We start from the raw sequence: 14,761 nt of genomic DNA, 5'->3' as shown, positions 1-14,761 counted from the left end.
TTTTTACCAAGTGTATTTTCTCGCTCGTTCCCTGTGTTTACGTTTTCCGCTTCGTCGCGTTGGCGTTATTTTCTCCCGGACCCGTCATGGGAGATACCGCGGCCAATTTGGTCGTGAATGAAACGCGAAAGCGTCCATCGAAGGTGGTTGTTCCCGACGAGGGAAGTGAAAAGCTTTTCTTGAGCAACAAGTACTCCTCGCTCAAGGTGCTGGAGTACCTGAATGCGAAACGGTTCCAGTTTTACACCCACGACGTTCCCGGCAGCAAACCCATCAAAGTCGTGCTGTGTGGCCTCGACGAAGTGGACGAAAAGGAGCTGAAGGAAGCTCTGGAGGAAAATGGTCTGAAGCCGACCAACATCTACAAAATCCGCCGGCATGACACTTCCCGGGCCTACCGTGATCAGCTCTACCTGTTGCACCTGGAGCACGGTACTACCACGATGAAGGACCTCAAGCAAATCAAGGCCATCAACAGCACTGTCGTCGTGTGGACAAAGTACAAGCCTGTGCATCGTGACGTCACGCTGTGCATGAACTGTCTCCGCTTCGGTCATGGAACGCGGAACTGCTTCATGAACGCACGATGCACCAGGTGCGGCGGTGACCACAGCATCGACGAGTGCGAGCAAATGGAAGAGGCTGAGTGTGCCAAAGCATCGGACCACCACGAAGGCCTGCCCGAAACGCTCGGAGTTCTACGAAATCCGCAAAAAAGCTTCAATAAAAAATCGACCAGCCCGAAGCTTACCCCATTGCATTGCTCGTTGAACGTAACTTCCCGACAATCCCGCTTCCGCGACGGCCGATCCCGGTCCTTCCGCCGCTGCAACCGTAAAGAAGACTCGCAGCTGCTGCTGTCTCGGTCCCACCGGAAGTCAAGCCAAGCAAAGCAACATCCAGCCCGTCCACCAACGGATGGCCGCCGCTCTCTCCCCCAGGATTCCGCCAGCAGCAAGATGAGCACCCTCTACCCCTGGAAGATTACGCTTCGCTCTACACCCCGAAGCAGCTGGCTCCAATATTCAGTCAACTCGTGGCTCGGCTTCGAAGCTGCAAATCCCGGTTCGACCAGATCTACACTCTGGGCCTTTTCGTCATTGAAAATGGCTACTAGGTTGGGTCTGGTAAATTGGAACGCTTGCTCGCTCAAGAGCAAAATCATCGAGCTCAGCGATTTCCTTCAGGAGAAGGAGATTGACGCGGCTTTCATCACCGAAACCCACCTGAAGCCCGAGGTAAGCGCAACAATTCCGGGTTTTAGGCTGGTGAGGTTCGATCGAACAAGCTCCAGAGGAGGAGGAGTGGCAATCGCCTTGCGGTGCAACATCGCCTGCCGCATGCTGCCGGATTTCAAGCTCAAAATCATCGAAGCCATTGGAGTAGAAGTCACCACCTTCGTCGGAGTCGTCACGTTCATCGTGGCTTACTGTCCCACACAAGTCAAAGTCGACGACGGCACGTCGGAAGAACTAAGAAGGGATATAGTGAAGCTCACTCGGCGGCAGGGGCAGTTCATCATCGCTGGAGATCTGAACGCAAAAAACCAATCGTGGGGAACCACCGTCTCAAACCGGAACGGAGTCGTCTGGTCCAACGACGAGCTGGAGGGCCACTACACCATCCGGAGCCCTGACAGCCCTACCCGGTTGACACGGTCCGGGGCTCATGCAACACTCGGCCTCTTCATTACGAACATGAGCGATCACGTCTCCCAGCCAGTCGTCTGCCAGGAAATCATCTCGGACCACTATCCGGAGGTGGCTGAAGTTGGAACTTAGGTGAATCTGAACGAGCTAACCCGGCTTAACTGCCAAGTCGCCTAGGGTCGGTTTCAACGGTGCGTGGACGAGAACATCGATTACCATCGGCATCCGGTGTCATCCGAAGACGTCGACAAGCAGCTCCGAGCTCCAGGAGGCGCTCTCCCTTGCCCGCGAACAGAATGTACCAAAGGCCCAGCAGGTAAGTAGCACCCTGACACTCACCAAAGATTTGATCCGTCTGCGAAATATCACTCGTAGACAGTACCAACGTACTGGGGTGCCTGCGCTTAAGACCCGATGCAATCGCATGACTAAAATTATCCAGATTTTTTCCAATAAGATCCGCGCTCTCCCAGACTGTGCTAAGCCGTTCTGGAAGTTGACCAAAATTCTAAAATCCAAGCCTCGACCCATTCCACCTTTGATCCCACTAGATAACAATGGCTCTAAGGATCGCTTGATAACTCCTCCAGAGAAGGCAGCCGAAATAGGTCGCCATTTCGTCAGCTCACATAATCTTGGACAGAACATCATCAGTCCACATGAAGCAGCCGTTAGCGATCTTGCGAACAACATCCATCTGACTCCAAACGACTTTTCGGAGGAGTTGGAGATCTCAGCTAGCGAACTGACGGCCTATATCAAATCATCAAAAAGCATGAAGGCCCCAGGCTTCGACAGCATCCTAAATCTCGAGCTCAAACACATGGGTGCACCATTCTTTGAGCACCTTTCGCTGATCTTCAATCAGTGTATGCGACTCAGCTACTTCCCATCGTCCTGGAAGTCAGCGAAAGTCATTCCCATCATGAAGCCTGGGAAGGATCCTTCCTCTCCAAAAAGCTATCGTCCCATCAGGGTTATCCAAGCTGTTTGAAAAAGCAATTTACCACCGTCTATTCGAGTCTGCCGAACAACATAACATCTTGCGCCATGAGCAATTTGGTTTCCGACGTGGTCGATCAACCGTACACTAACTGACCCGAGCTACCAACGTCCTCAGACGGAACAAGCATGTCTCTCACACATCCGCCATGGCCTTACTCGATGTCGAGAAGGCATTCGACAATGTATGGCATGATGGTCTGGTGTACAAACTACATCGCTACAATCTTCCCAGCTACCTAGTGAAAATCATCCGCAACTATCTGTCGGCACGGACATTCCGGGTCTCAATCAGCGGAGCGAGTTCCAATGCGCACATCGTCGCAGGCGTCCCGCAAGGTAGTATCCTCGGCCCTTGCTGTTCAACCTGTTCACCTCCGACATACCAGAATCTCAAGAAGCCGACACTTTGTCACTGATCGCAGATGACACCTCTATCGTCTACAGGACGATTCATACGAGCGCTCGTAGCAAAACTCCAACGAGATCTGGATGTCCTGACGGATTATTTCACCAGCTGGAAGATCTGTATCAACGCGGCGAAGACCCAGACCATCATCTTCTCCCACTCGAAATCCCCCAGGCTTATTCCGGCTGAGGACTGCAAAATCATCTTCAATGGCACGACAGTGGAATGGGCCAACGAGGATGACTACCTTGACTTGACCCTCGACAGCAAGCTCATTTTTCGGCAACAGGTTGACAAGACGGTTACAAAGTGTAACGTTTTGTTGAAACTGCTGTATTGATCAACCGCCGGTCGTCTTTGTCGCTGGAAAATAAGCTTGCTGTCTACAAGCAAATCATTCTCCCCGTGATCGAATACGGTATGCCAGTCTGGGAGAGCTGCGCTAAAACCCATCACCTCAAACTCCAAAGAGTGCAGAACAAATTCTTGAGGATGATCATGAACACCCCTCCCAGGACACGAACTTCTGAGATCCACCGTCCTGGCCGGTATTAAAACACTACAAGAACGCTTTGGTGAATGTAAAGATCGGTTTAGCGTTCGTTGCTTATTTTCGGACCAAGCTACAATTAGGGCGCTTGTTCCAATCTAGGTTATCAAATTATTATTGTAAGTAACAATTTGTGTAAATAGTAGTTAGGTTATCAAATTTTAAAAATTAACCGATGCCTCTTTAAGGCTACCTTGAAAATATAGATAAACTTTTATAAATTCAAATTAAAACAAATAAATTAAGAAACTAAACCAAAGATGAAGGGCCAACAATCACTTGAAATTATGTAAAAATAATACGTACGACAAAAAAAAGGACTACACCCACCTTGATTTCTGATAATAATCTGAATAAGGATTTCAAAAGAAAAACATGAGTATCACTGGTGCACTAGTATCTACGAAGTACACCGTAACTATGCTATGCTATGGTATACAAGTGATCATAACTCGAATAATTTGAGAGCTTTTTGTTAAATGGCTTATGTGTCCGGCACTGGGGGATCTCCTCCTATATATTTGCATCCTAGTTTTCAGAACATTGTAAATAATGTCCAAGTCGAGTTGCCCAATACCCGGAAAATATGCAATCAACTTTGATTCAACGACAAAAGCCGATTTGCTAGATTTCAAAGCCAACCGTTTTTGTCTTCCAATAAATCCAATATCCCTCTTGCCATCTAGGCCATTCCAGCTGACCTGACGATTTTCCTCCAAATTTCTACATCATACTTTCCCCAGTTTAAGATTTAATTTTATTTCCTAAAAATAAACTGAACATGTGAAATCAAGAAGCCATGCCAAAATAATCCGTGTTTTTTTTTCAAAAACAGTGCAATTACCATCCGTGTTATTTCGAGAAACCATACAAACAAAATCTATTTTTATTTACGTGTGTGTAAGGAAAGGAAAGTAGACGTAACACTTTGAAAAAAACGCGATGGAAGTCATCGTCTTAAAATCAGTACCATCATCTAAATTTGACCAAAGCTAAACGGCGATAGTGCGTTCGATCACTATGCAAACAAAAAAATGAAAAGAGGACGACCTCTGACCTATTGAAAATATTCGAACTCACCGTTTAATAGGAGAACTTTGACTAATCTTCGACACATAAAACATGTCTATTCGTCTGTAATTCTAGGTTCAAGTGAAAATTGCAGAGATGGGAAAAATCAAATTTTAGAAAAATCGAGAATGATCAAACTTACCCGCGATTTTACTTTTAAATTATCAAGTGATAAAAACTCGCCAGCGATTAAGATTCGTTTGAAAATCGTATCTTGATTTGAAGCATTTACCGTTACATTTAGAACCACTTTTGCCTAACTACCATGAAACCATAACGCCAAATAGAAGATATAACGCGACTGTTAACAATTAGCTGATATCAGTGAAAATTAATGACTGAATGAAAATTCTGTGTTTATTATCGTTTGAGTACAAGTCGCCTACTGTTTTCACGTGAAAAGTTTTCACATGAAAATTGCCATCATGATCGTCTGATAATGATTAAGCACAACACTGGAAAATTGTATGGGAAAATCGACAACAATTAACGTAACGCAATTATTTGACTATTTTCATATCCCCTCTCCCCTGTGTTCTTCTTCTTCTTCTTCTTCTTCTTCTTCTTCTTCTTCTTCTTCTTCTTCTTTTTCTTCTTCTTCTTATTGGCATTATATCTACCACTGGGACATTGTCGCCTAACCTGTGTTACACTTTTTGTATGAATCGTCACAACTATTCCATCAACCTTCCCTCCTTTCCCCTTCTAAGCGTTACGTTATTTATGGATGTTCCCTATTCATCTATCTATCTATCTATATATCTTTCTTCTTCTATCTTCTTTTTTTATTTCTTTTCTATCTTCTTCTTCTTTTGTATATTAAAATGAGTTTGTATTTCCTTTGAGGCATTATAATTCACGAACGGGTTGACCGATTTGTACGTTTTTTTCACCAATCGATTCGCCTTGGGATCAGCTGTGTTTGTATATATGAAAATATAAACCATTTTGTTGGGAAAGTTTAACAAAGTCTGAAAAAAACATCTAGCTTCAACCGAAATCGAAATGCACTACCATGCGTCTCCACCCGAACAATGAAAAATCAACTTCCAGCTTTGGAGCAGTTCACTACACAAACAACAAGTAGACACGAAATAGAATATAATTATGTCAGACCTTTCTGGCAAAATAATATTTCAAATCGTATAATTTCGAAACACAAAATTTTCATCCAGCCGTCAACAAGAAACCGAAACGCAATATTGGAATTTGCGTAGAAATTTACCCTCAACTTTATGTTTCAAAATGTCCAAACTAGCCTCTCATTTGTAAAAAAAAAGTCTCGCACGACGCGACGGTAGGACAAGTTCATTTTATTCCATTAATTCCATTATCTTTTTTACTTTACAGATAGGAATTTCAAGTTCAACGGTAAAGCCGTCTTCAGTGTCTCGTCCCTTACAAGACACTGAAAACGAGCATACAACAAAGAGGTGGAATTAAATGGAATTGTACTAACTTACCTTAGGACAAGGCAAGACTTTCCTCTAAAAAACTATAAAGTAATATTCTGTTCAGTTCTTGTCTCTGTCTCTTAGAATGTTGACACTGTCCCTGTTAGGGGCGTAGCCAGAGGGGAGCATTGTGGAAGATTTAAACATGGTTTTAAAAAATCCCATAACCATACTGCCTGTAATCGCATATTTGTAACAATTGACGAAAGTGGGCATGTGAGAAATAAACGTTTCCTTCCCTCCGTAGGTCGATATCTTTCTTACGTGATAAATTTTTTAAGTCAAAGTAATTTTCCAATGCATTTTCACCTCGATGTTGTCAGAAACAGTTACATGCACGATATAGGGGACAAGACGGCTTTGGCAGGTTTTGTTCTATTATTGTCAGGGGGTTTTTGTTGACCAAATTTTATGAAATTTGGCCACAATATTCTTTGATATGCAAAGAATGTTTAGGCCAAATTTGAGCATAATCAGTCATAAAAAACCCCCCTGACAATAATAGAACAAAACCTGCCAAAACCGTCATTCCCCCTAGTTGAAAGTTAAAGCGATAAGCGATAAGTGAGAAATGAGAAATGAGAAGTAAGAAGTGAGAAATAAGATGTTAGACGTGAGTGAGGAGCGAGAAGTGAGAAATGAGAAGTGAGACGTGCAAAATAAGAAGTTGAAAGTGAGCAGTGAGAAGTAAGAAACGAGAAGTGAGAACTGAGAAGTTAGAAGTGAGAAATTGCGAAGTGCGAGTAGTAACAAACAAGTGAAAAGTGTGAAGTGAAAAGTTAGAAGTTTGAAGTGAAAAGTGATTAGCAAGAAATGAGAAGTCAGAAGTGAGATAATATGTTATAAGTGAGAAGTGAAAAGTGAGGTGCGAAAAGCAAAACGATCGGCCGGTCCCCGTAATTTTGTTCTGCTTTGTGCGGGTGAGTAACTAAATCAGAAAGCGAAAGTGTGCCTTATGTCCAGTCGTGTTTCTCCAGTAAGCGGATCGGCCGGTCGTCGAGATTTAGTTCTCTTTCTCCTTAGTTTTCATATTAGACAGCGTATTAGTGTTACTTCCCATCCCATAGATCGCATCACTTACCGAAGTAACTCCAGATAAATTATCCTTTGTAACTAAGGGGCTGTCCACAAACCACGTAGAACGAAATTTCACTTTTTCAAACCCCCCCGTCCTCCCTAGTAGACTTTCGTAGACTTTTTCAAATCCCCTCCCTCCCCCTGTGATGTCTACGTAGACTTTACCAAATTTTACAAAACATCATATGTGATTAGAAAAATATGGAAATCAACCACGCTTCAAGCAATTCAGCTATTCAATTCCATTTCCAAACACTACAACAAAATTCGAATTTCAAACTTAACAAAATCCAATAAAATAAAAATCAAATTGAAACGAAATCAAATTTGACCCTCTGTCCATAACTCCTGAAATCAAATCTCAAAGCCAATTAATTTAATTGAGGGTCTCAAACGCAAAGGGGTGTAAGTGACAAAAACCTAGTTTTGAGAAAAACGGGTGCAAAGTTTTTCAATATTTTTCCGTTTCATACAAATTGTATGAAGGTTCAAAAAATTACTAATTTTGTGTGAATTTTCACATTTATTATAAACATCGTACAAACTAGATCGACATATTGCCGCAAAGCTCTAGAACCAAAGAATTTTTTGCTATAGTCAACTCAATTTTGACAAAAATGTCACTTACACCCCTCTGCTTCTAACCCCCTCAATTACTGTTGAACTCAATTCCTCCAAGAGGTGTGCTGTGCACATTTTTGCATAGGCGCGCCACTTATAAAATCTGTCACGCATCTGACCTGTAATTCTCAACGCCGGTTCAAAATTGTGAAAATTGTGAATTTTCAGAATTTTGAAAAAAATCGAGAATGTCAAGTCTACATTCCAATAAGTTTTGCGTGGAAATTTCGTAAAATTTCGCAATTGATAACCTTCAAATAATCCAAAGAACTCTCCGTGATAATTTCGATGGTTTTCTTGAAAATTCCATGCAATATCCCGCTGAATAATCATCTGTTGAGATCCCAATATTTTTTTTCTAAATTCCAAATTCCCGTTAAAACACCCGAGTAATTTTCCGAGAAAATTTAGAATTATGTCCCGAGGTAATTTTTAGTTAAACCTAGGTTTAAACGGAAATTCCGAAATATTTCCCGTGGAAATTTAGAATGGTTTCCTACGATTTTTTTAATTTCTCTTGCAAATTTGGAGCAATTTCTTGAGGAAATTTAAATAAATCTAATGGGCATTCTAAAAAATATTTTCTGAATAATTTTCGGTGGAAATTATGGAGAAATTTCAGATGAACTTTTTGTGAACTCGTAAAAAATTCGAAAAAATTTTCATGAAAATTAGAAAGGCTTTTTTACAAAAATTGCAAATATTTTTTTTGTGGAAACTCAAACTGTTTTTGGTGGGAATAGCAGGGTGGCCACTGAAATTCGATTTTCAAATTCCCGGTTTTTTCCCGCTTTTCCCGATATTTTTTGTAAATTTTTCCCGGTTTTTATTTGACATAAGAAAAAACAGGGTGAGAGCTTTTAAGCTTTAATTGGGTGTTTTATTTCCTGATCAAACCGGAGGTCAGTTTTACATTGAAGCGACTGATATTTTGTAAAGAACCTTTGAAATAGATACATTAAATTACCAACAACGTGTATTGCGAAATGCTTTAATCAACAGGCACACTTAAATTGTGCGCTTCGTGTCCATGTAATGTTAGTGTCGACTGGCATTTAATCAATATGGTAATACCACATAAGCACCTCATTACAAAGATATTATTCTTTTATTGGTTGCAAAGTTGCAAAGTGGTCGTAAGTTTCTGACGGAACCAATGGACATTGCATGCCAGTTTAGTTTTATTTTTATTTCTTAGAGCACAATGATCGCAGAAAGCAGTAGAAACGTATAGTATCTTAAAGTACAGCTGAACTATTTGATCTTATTCAGACTATTTCAAAGATCTTCCTAAGAAGCTAACGAAGTTTTTCAAATTTTCGCAAAATTATGTGAGGAAAGACACAATTATATCTTCGAATCAATGTTTTGCCTTTCTTGTACAACCTTGTTGTACCAGAAGGCTATAATTTCAATCCAAAAGTCAAATTTAGATAGGAGGCTCGGAGACCCATAGTGTTATATATTTAGCTTAGCAATGAAGTAAGTAAAGCCATAGTCATTGGTATTACTTTTTAAAAAAGCACAAAATTATATAACAACTAATTTGAACACAGCTTAATCTGACGACCCAAATCTTTATTATTTAATCAATTTTACATTTAAAATTTCTAGAATTTGGTTTTCTTATTTTCAGTTCTATCCTTAAAAATAACATCTTGAATTAATTATAAACAAGTTATGCAGAAATGTGTATTTCAATAGTATGGGCGGGAGAGAACTTGAGGGAACTTGAACCATCGTAGAAACATTTCTTGTCTTCAAAAACCTCGACATGTCTATTTTGGGTCCATTTGCTCGAATAATTTTCGAGTTATGCAAATATTTGCGTTTCATTTGTACGGAAACCCCCCTTTCTAAAGCGGGTAGATGCCTCGAACCCATCATGAAAACCTTCACCGGCCCAAAAAATCCTTGTATACAAATTTTTACGCCGATCGGTGTTGTAGTGTCCGTAGCTTACTTGGTTAACCAGTCTAACATACTGAGGGTCGTGTGTTCGAGTTCCATGGTTGGCTCCAATACATTTTTCAAATCAAAATATTCCACATAATGTACATATTCACATCCAGTGTTGTGCTTAATCATTATCAGACGATCGTGTTTGCAATTTTCATGTGAAAACTTTTCACGTGAAAACAGTAGGCGAGTTGTCGCCGGCGACAACTTCTCAAATTTTGTACTCAAATGATAATAAACACAGAATTTTCATTTAATCATTAATCTTCACTAATAATAGCTAATTGTCAACAGTCCCATTATACCTTCTATTTGGCGTTATGGTTTCATGCTAGTAAGGAAAAACAGTTTAAAAGGTAACGGTAAATGCTTCAAATCAAGATACGATTTTCAAACGATTCTTAATCGCTGGCGAGTTTTAATCACTTGATAATTTAAAAGTAAAATCGCGGGTGAGTTTGATCATTCTCGATTTTTCGAAAATTTGATTTTTCCCAACCCTGTTCACATCTGAGTTGTCAGAACAGTAAATTAATGTCCAAGTCGGTGGCCTTATACTTGGAAAATAGGCAAATAATTTTGATTGAACTGAACATTTATGATATATGTCACTCGAAAATGATATCAAAATGATCTAGTGGCAATACAAACTGGATTGGGAAAAAGGTCTACCTATTTTTCGTACCTCACACATACCATGTACTGAAATCAAAAATAATTCAATTAGAATGCGACTGAGTAATGAACATTAAATAATAAATCTGATGAATTTTGAATGTAACTTGACGAAGAATTATTTTTTCCCGGTACATGTCCTAAATTCCCGGTTTTCCCGCTTTTTTCCCGGTGACTTCAATTTCCCGTCTTTTTCCCGCTTTTCCCGTTTTTCCCGGTTCGGTGGCCACCCTGGAATAGAGATAGAAATACAAAGTAGGAAATGGACGAGCCTGGAATTGAACCCACGACCTCCTGCTTATAAGACAGAAGCGATAGCCACTAAAATCCAAGTGAAGATTTAAATAAAAATTCGAAAATTTTTATAGAATATTTTGGAGAATTTTCCTGCTCAACACAGAATATCCTGGTGAAATCCATGCTTTTAAAAAACATAAAATCAAAAAGTCTACGTAGACTTTTGGTATACCCCCCGTCCCCCTTCGTAAACTATCGTAGACTTTTCGATACCCCCCCCTCAAGAGTCTACGTGGTTCATGGACAGTCCCTAAAACGATATCCCATCCCAAGACAATCGTGGAGATGCAGAGGTATACTCGGTCTGTAGTAGCAACGAGAGTCAGACTAACAATCCTTTCCTTCCTATATGACCGTAAGGACATGGCCGGCACCGTTATTGACTTCAAATATTTGAGCTCCCGAAACGTGTACATTGAGAATGGGTAGCTAATCTGAAGCTCCATGAATTGTGTTCTCTGTACAATTTCGCAAGTTCAGTCAATCACGGAGTAGCAACTACGAATTGTGCGGTCATAATGCTCATGCTCATATAAGTGAAAAGTGAAAAGTGAGAAGTGCCCGAGCAGCACATGTTAGACAAAAATGATTACAGCAACTTGATTGTGACTAAATCTGATCACATATGAGTTGCAGTAGCCTATGTGGAATATATGTGCTGCTACGGTGAGGAGTGAGATGTGCGAAATGAAAAGAGAGAAACGAATAGTGAGAAGTGAAAAGGTAAGTAAAGTGGTAAGTGGGAAAATCGAAGTGAGAAGTGAGTAATGGGAAGAGTGAAATGAGAAGTGAGAAGTAAGAAGTGACAATTCAAAGTGCGAAGTATTAGTAAGAAAAGAAAAGTAATACATAAGTGAAAAGTTAGAAGTTAGAAGTGATAAGTGAGAAATAAGAAGTCAGAAGTGAGATATAAGAAGTTATAAGTGAGAAGTGAGATGTGAAAAGAGAAAGAAGGTAAGTGCGACGTGAGAAGTGAGATGTGCGAAGTGAGATGAGCGAAGTGAGAAGCGAGAAATTAATAGTGATAAGTGAGAAGTGAGTAGTGGAAAGAAAAAAATGAGAAGCTAGATGTACGAATAGAAAAGTAAGAAGTGAGTCGTGAGAAGTAAGAAATGAGGAGTGAGAAGTGGGTTGTGAGAAAAAAGCAGTAAAAAGTAAAAAGTTAAGACAAACGAGAAGAAACGAGCTTCTTTCGCTTTCTTTCTGTTTTCTTCTTAGTTCTTCTGTCTTCCTTCTTCTTTCTGTCTTATATCTCTCCACTCACTTCTCACTACTCAACATCTCGCTTCTTACTTCCCAATTACCATATCTTTTCTCACCCCTTGCTTTGTTTTTTCTCACTACTCACATCCTACTTCTCACTTCGAAACTATAACTTTTCATCACTCACTTCTCATTTCTCATTTCTCACTTTCCACATGCGAACAATTACTGCACACCCAAGATGTTATTGTCAAATCATAGTTCGATTGTTTTTGGTGAAGCCCATCGGTCTTCGTATTCGGCTGCGCACTGTCAATTTCCGGATGAATATCAGTCAGTAAGTATTCATTTAGATATTGGAAACTTCTAAATTGCTGTTATACTGAACACAATTTTGATGATTTAAATAACGACTTACATAGATCTGATTCCGACGTTGAATTGAGACGCACTTTTACCGCTAAAAGTCAATCTATGCTGTTACCAAATATTCAGTAATGATGCATACTGTTCGATAAAAAATAAACAAATGTGATAAAATGCAGAACGCAACAATATCAAGACAGAAATTTCAATTAGCAAAGCTGCTATTTCCACATTTTGCTCTTTTTGAAGAGGGTGTTGAAGACGCGAGACGAGCCAGCCCAGGGCTGAAAGTCTCGCTAATAAAGACTAAAAAAGTTTAGTGTTAGAACAACTCCCTCGTTTTCTCTCCTTCCCTTAACCCGATGTCAATTGGTTGTCGATGCATTGGAAAACTTTCGATCAACCTGTAGCAATCGAGTTGTTCTGTTTGTTGATGGAGTTTCGAACGCTGTCCTTTTTCAACGAAAAAGGGACTAATTTTATTCAATTGTGGATTGTTAAAAGATCTTAACCTCTCAGGATCAAATTAAATAGTTATTAACAAATTGTTCATTTTTTTTCGCTCTCAAATACACGCAAATATGCACATACACACGTACTCATATATGGTCGGAGTTCTGCCAAATCACACCAAGCGCCAACAAAAAATCACCCGGTTTGGCAGAACCCCAACCATATAAGAGTCTATGTTAAGAGTAGATGGATGAACATTGAAAGATTTTGCCTTATGATCTAACCTAACCTAACCAGAACTATTTCATAGCATTTTCCAATTCCTAACCCAATTCATAAACCAATTTATAAACTTGTTACCTAATTGTATTCAACGTCCGAGTATATGCATTTTGCCCGAAAGTCTAAAAGCCAACGTGTTCGCCGAGTGACAAACACCTGTGCCATGTTTCTTATCTTTCTTACCCATAGGTAAGCTTTATCGCCCAATGTGGATGACAAAGCCATCTAAATCGAACAATCCACTCAACCGATCTACTGATAGTTATTTGGCAAAACAAACAAACACTCACCTCCACCGGTACGGGCGTCGATGCACTGGCACTGGTTTCACAGCAAATGGTACATATATTGTTGCTACCGAATTAGTTGGGTACACAGACAGAACGTGGTGCTGCTGCCAACTCGATCGACCGTCAATTTCGCCAGCGGACTCAATGTCAATGTCACGTGCAGTGGACCCAAGCCCGCCAATGGTCTACGCATTCCACTGATGAGAACCAATGGACTCCGGATGATAGCGCACTTTTCCACCCACAGATGAATTACTGAGAATCTGGTTTGCCGATAACGACCAATGCACTGAACTCACTAATTAGACTGGCAAAATGTAACGCGAAATTCGTTGCATAGCAGGTTGTTGGGAGCCGATACGTATCTCACCGTATTCCGAGATGAGATCCTTTGCACACACCTAAGATTGGAATCTCAATAAATGGAAATTTTCGCCCGAACTTGTTCGTTAGAACACACGCACGTTAATAATGGGATGTTCTACTGGTTTACTTCTGACTATCACGCGACTTGTCGTCGGTACCGGCCAAATCGTTACAATTATCACAACTAGAAGGAAATGACTCACACCGCCAACCAGCCGGTTGGTGAATTTGCCAAAATTATCCAAATCTTGCGACGCACTACGTAACGTGTTTCGCACTAAAACGAACGGCTTCACTTTCTTCTTCCCGCTTGAATTAGATTGGTTCTACGGATAGGTCGGATCGGCACTAGTGTGTGCCTGGTCTGGCACTGCGCACATCTGCTTGTATCGACGACCGTTCTAGCACTGGTTGAGTGTCACCGCGGAACCTAGGGTAAAAAGTGTAATTAGGGGGAGCGTTGCAGTGATGCCAAAGTAGGCTCATCGGCGTGAGTTTTTGATCTGATTTGAATGAAAGTATGGTAATGATACATTCGGCAAATTAATACATATCCTTACAGTTTTATTTATTTTTATAATTTGTATGCTGATTAAACGTGGTTATCCCTCGACTAAAATAAATACTTAGGAAAAAAAAGTTAGGAAATTGGCAGAAAAGAAATCAGTGTATGAGCAATAAACAAATATAAAATGTCCAAAAATAATGCAAAATTTCCACAAACAATTAGGACATTTTCACAAAACAAAAATAGGTTAGCACTTAAAAAAGCAAAAATTGCAATTATAGAAGAAGAATTTTCCGTAAAGAAATCAAAATGTTCCACGGGAAACTAAGTTTCCATAAATACATCAATATTATTTTAAGTGGAAAGCTTTTAATTTTTTATGGATTCTTTTATTTTTGACTGTTTACAAAAAAAAATCCACAAAATATTAAAAACTTTCCACGAAAAAATCAAAAAAGAACAATGAAAAAATTGAAAATTTTCATAAAGAAATATAAAAGCAATTTTTCCATAAATGACCTCTCTTAAA

At 40.1% G+C, this 14,761-nt stretch overlaps 1 protein-coding gene across 1 annotated transcript in view; it reads right to left on the bottom strand.

Annotated features, from left to right (window-relative positions):
- LOC134225455 (protein peste-like) overlaps positions 1-14,138 on the bottom strand; it is a 49,564-nt gene extending 35,426 nt beyond the window's left edge. The window contains exon 1 of the mRNA XM_062705538.1: positions 13,359-14,138. The gene's annotated coding sequence lies outside the window, so the exon portion shown is untranslated. The remainder of the gene's footprint in view (positions 1-13,358) is intronic.
- Between the last annotated feature and the right edge of the window lie 623 nt (positions 14,139-14,761).

The sequence above is a fragment of the Armigeres subalbatus genome, chromosome 3 (genome assembly GCF_024139115.2).
Source record: "Armigeres subalbatus isolate Guangzhou_Male chromosome 3, GZ_Asu_2, whole genome shotgun sequence".
Taxonomy (NCBI): Eukaryota; Metazoa; Arthropoda; class Insecta; order Diptera; family Culicidae; genus Armigeres; species Armigeres subalbatus.
The sequence above is the reverse complement of the archived record's forward strand: the minus strand, read 5'-3'. Positions and strand labels throughout refer to the sequence as shown.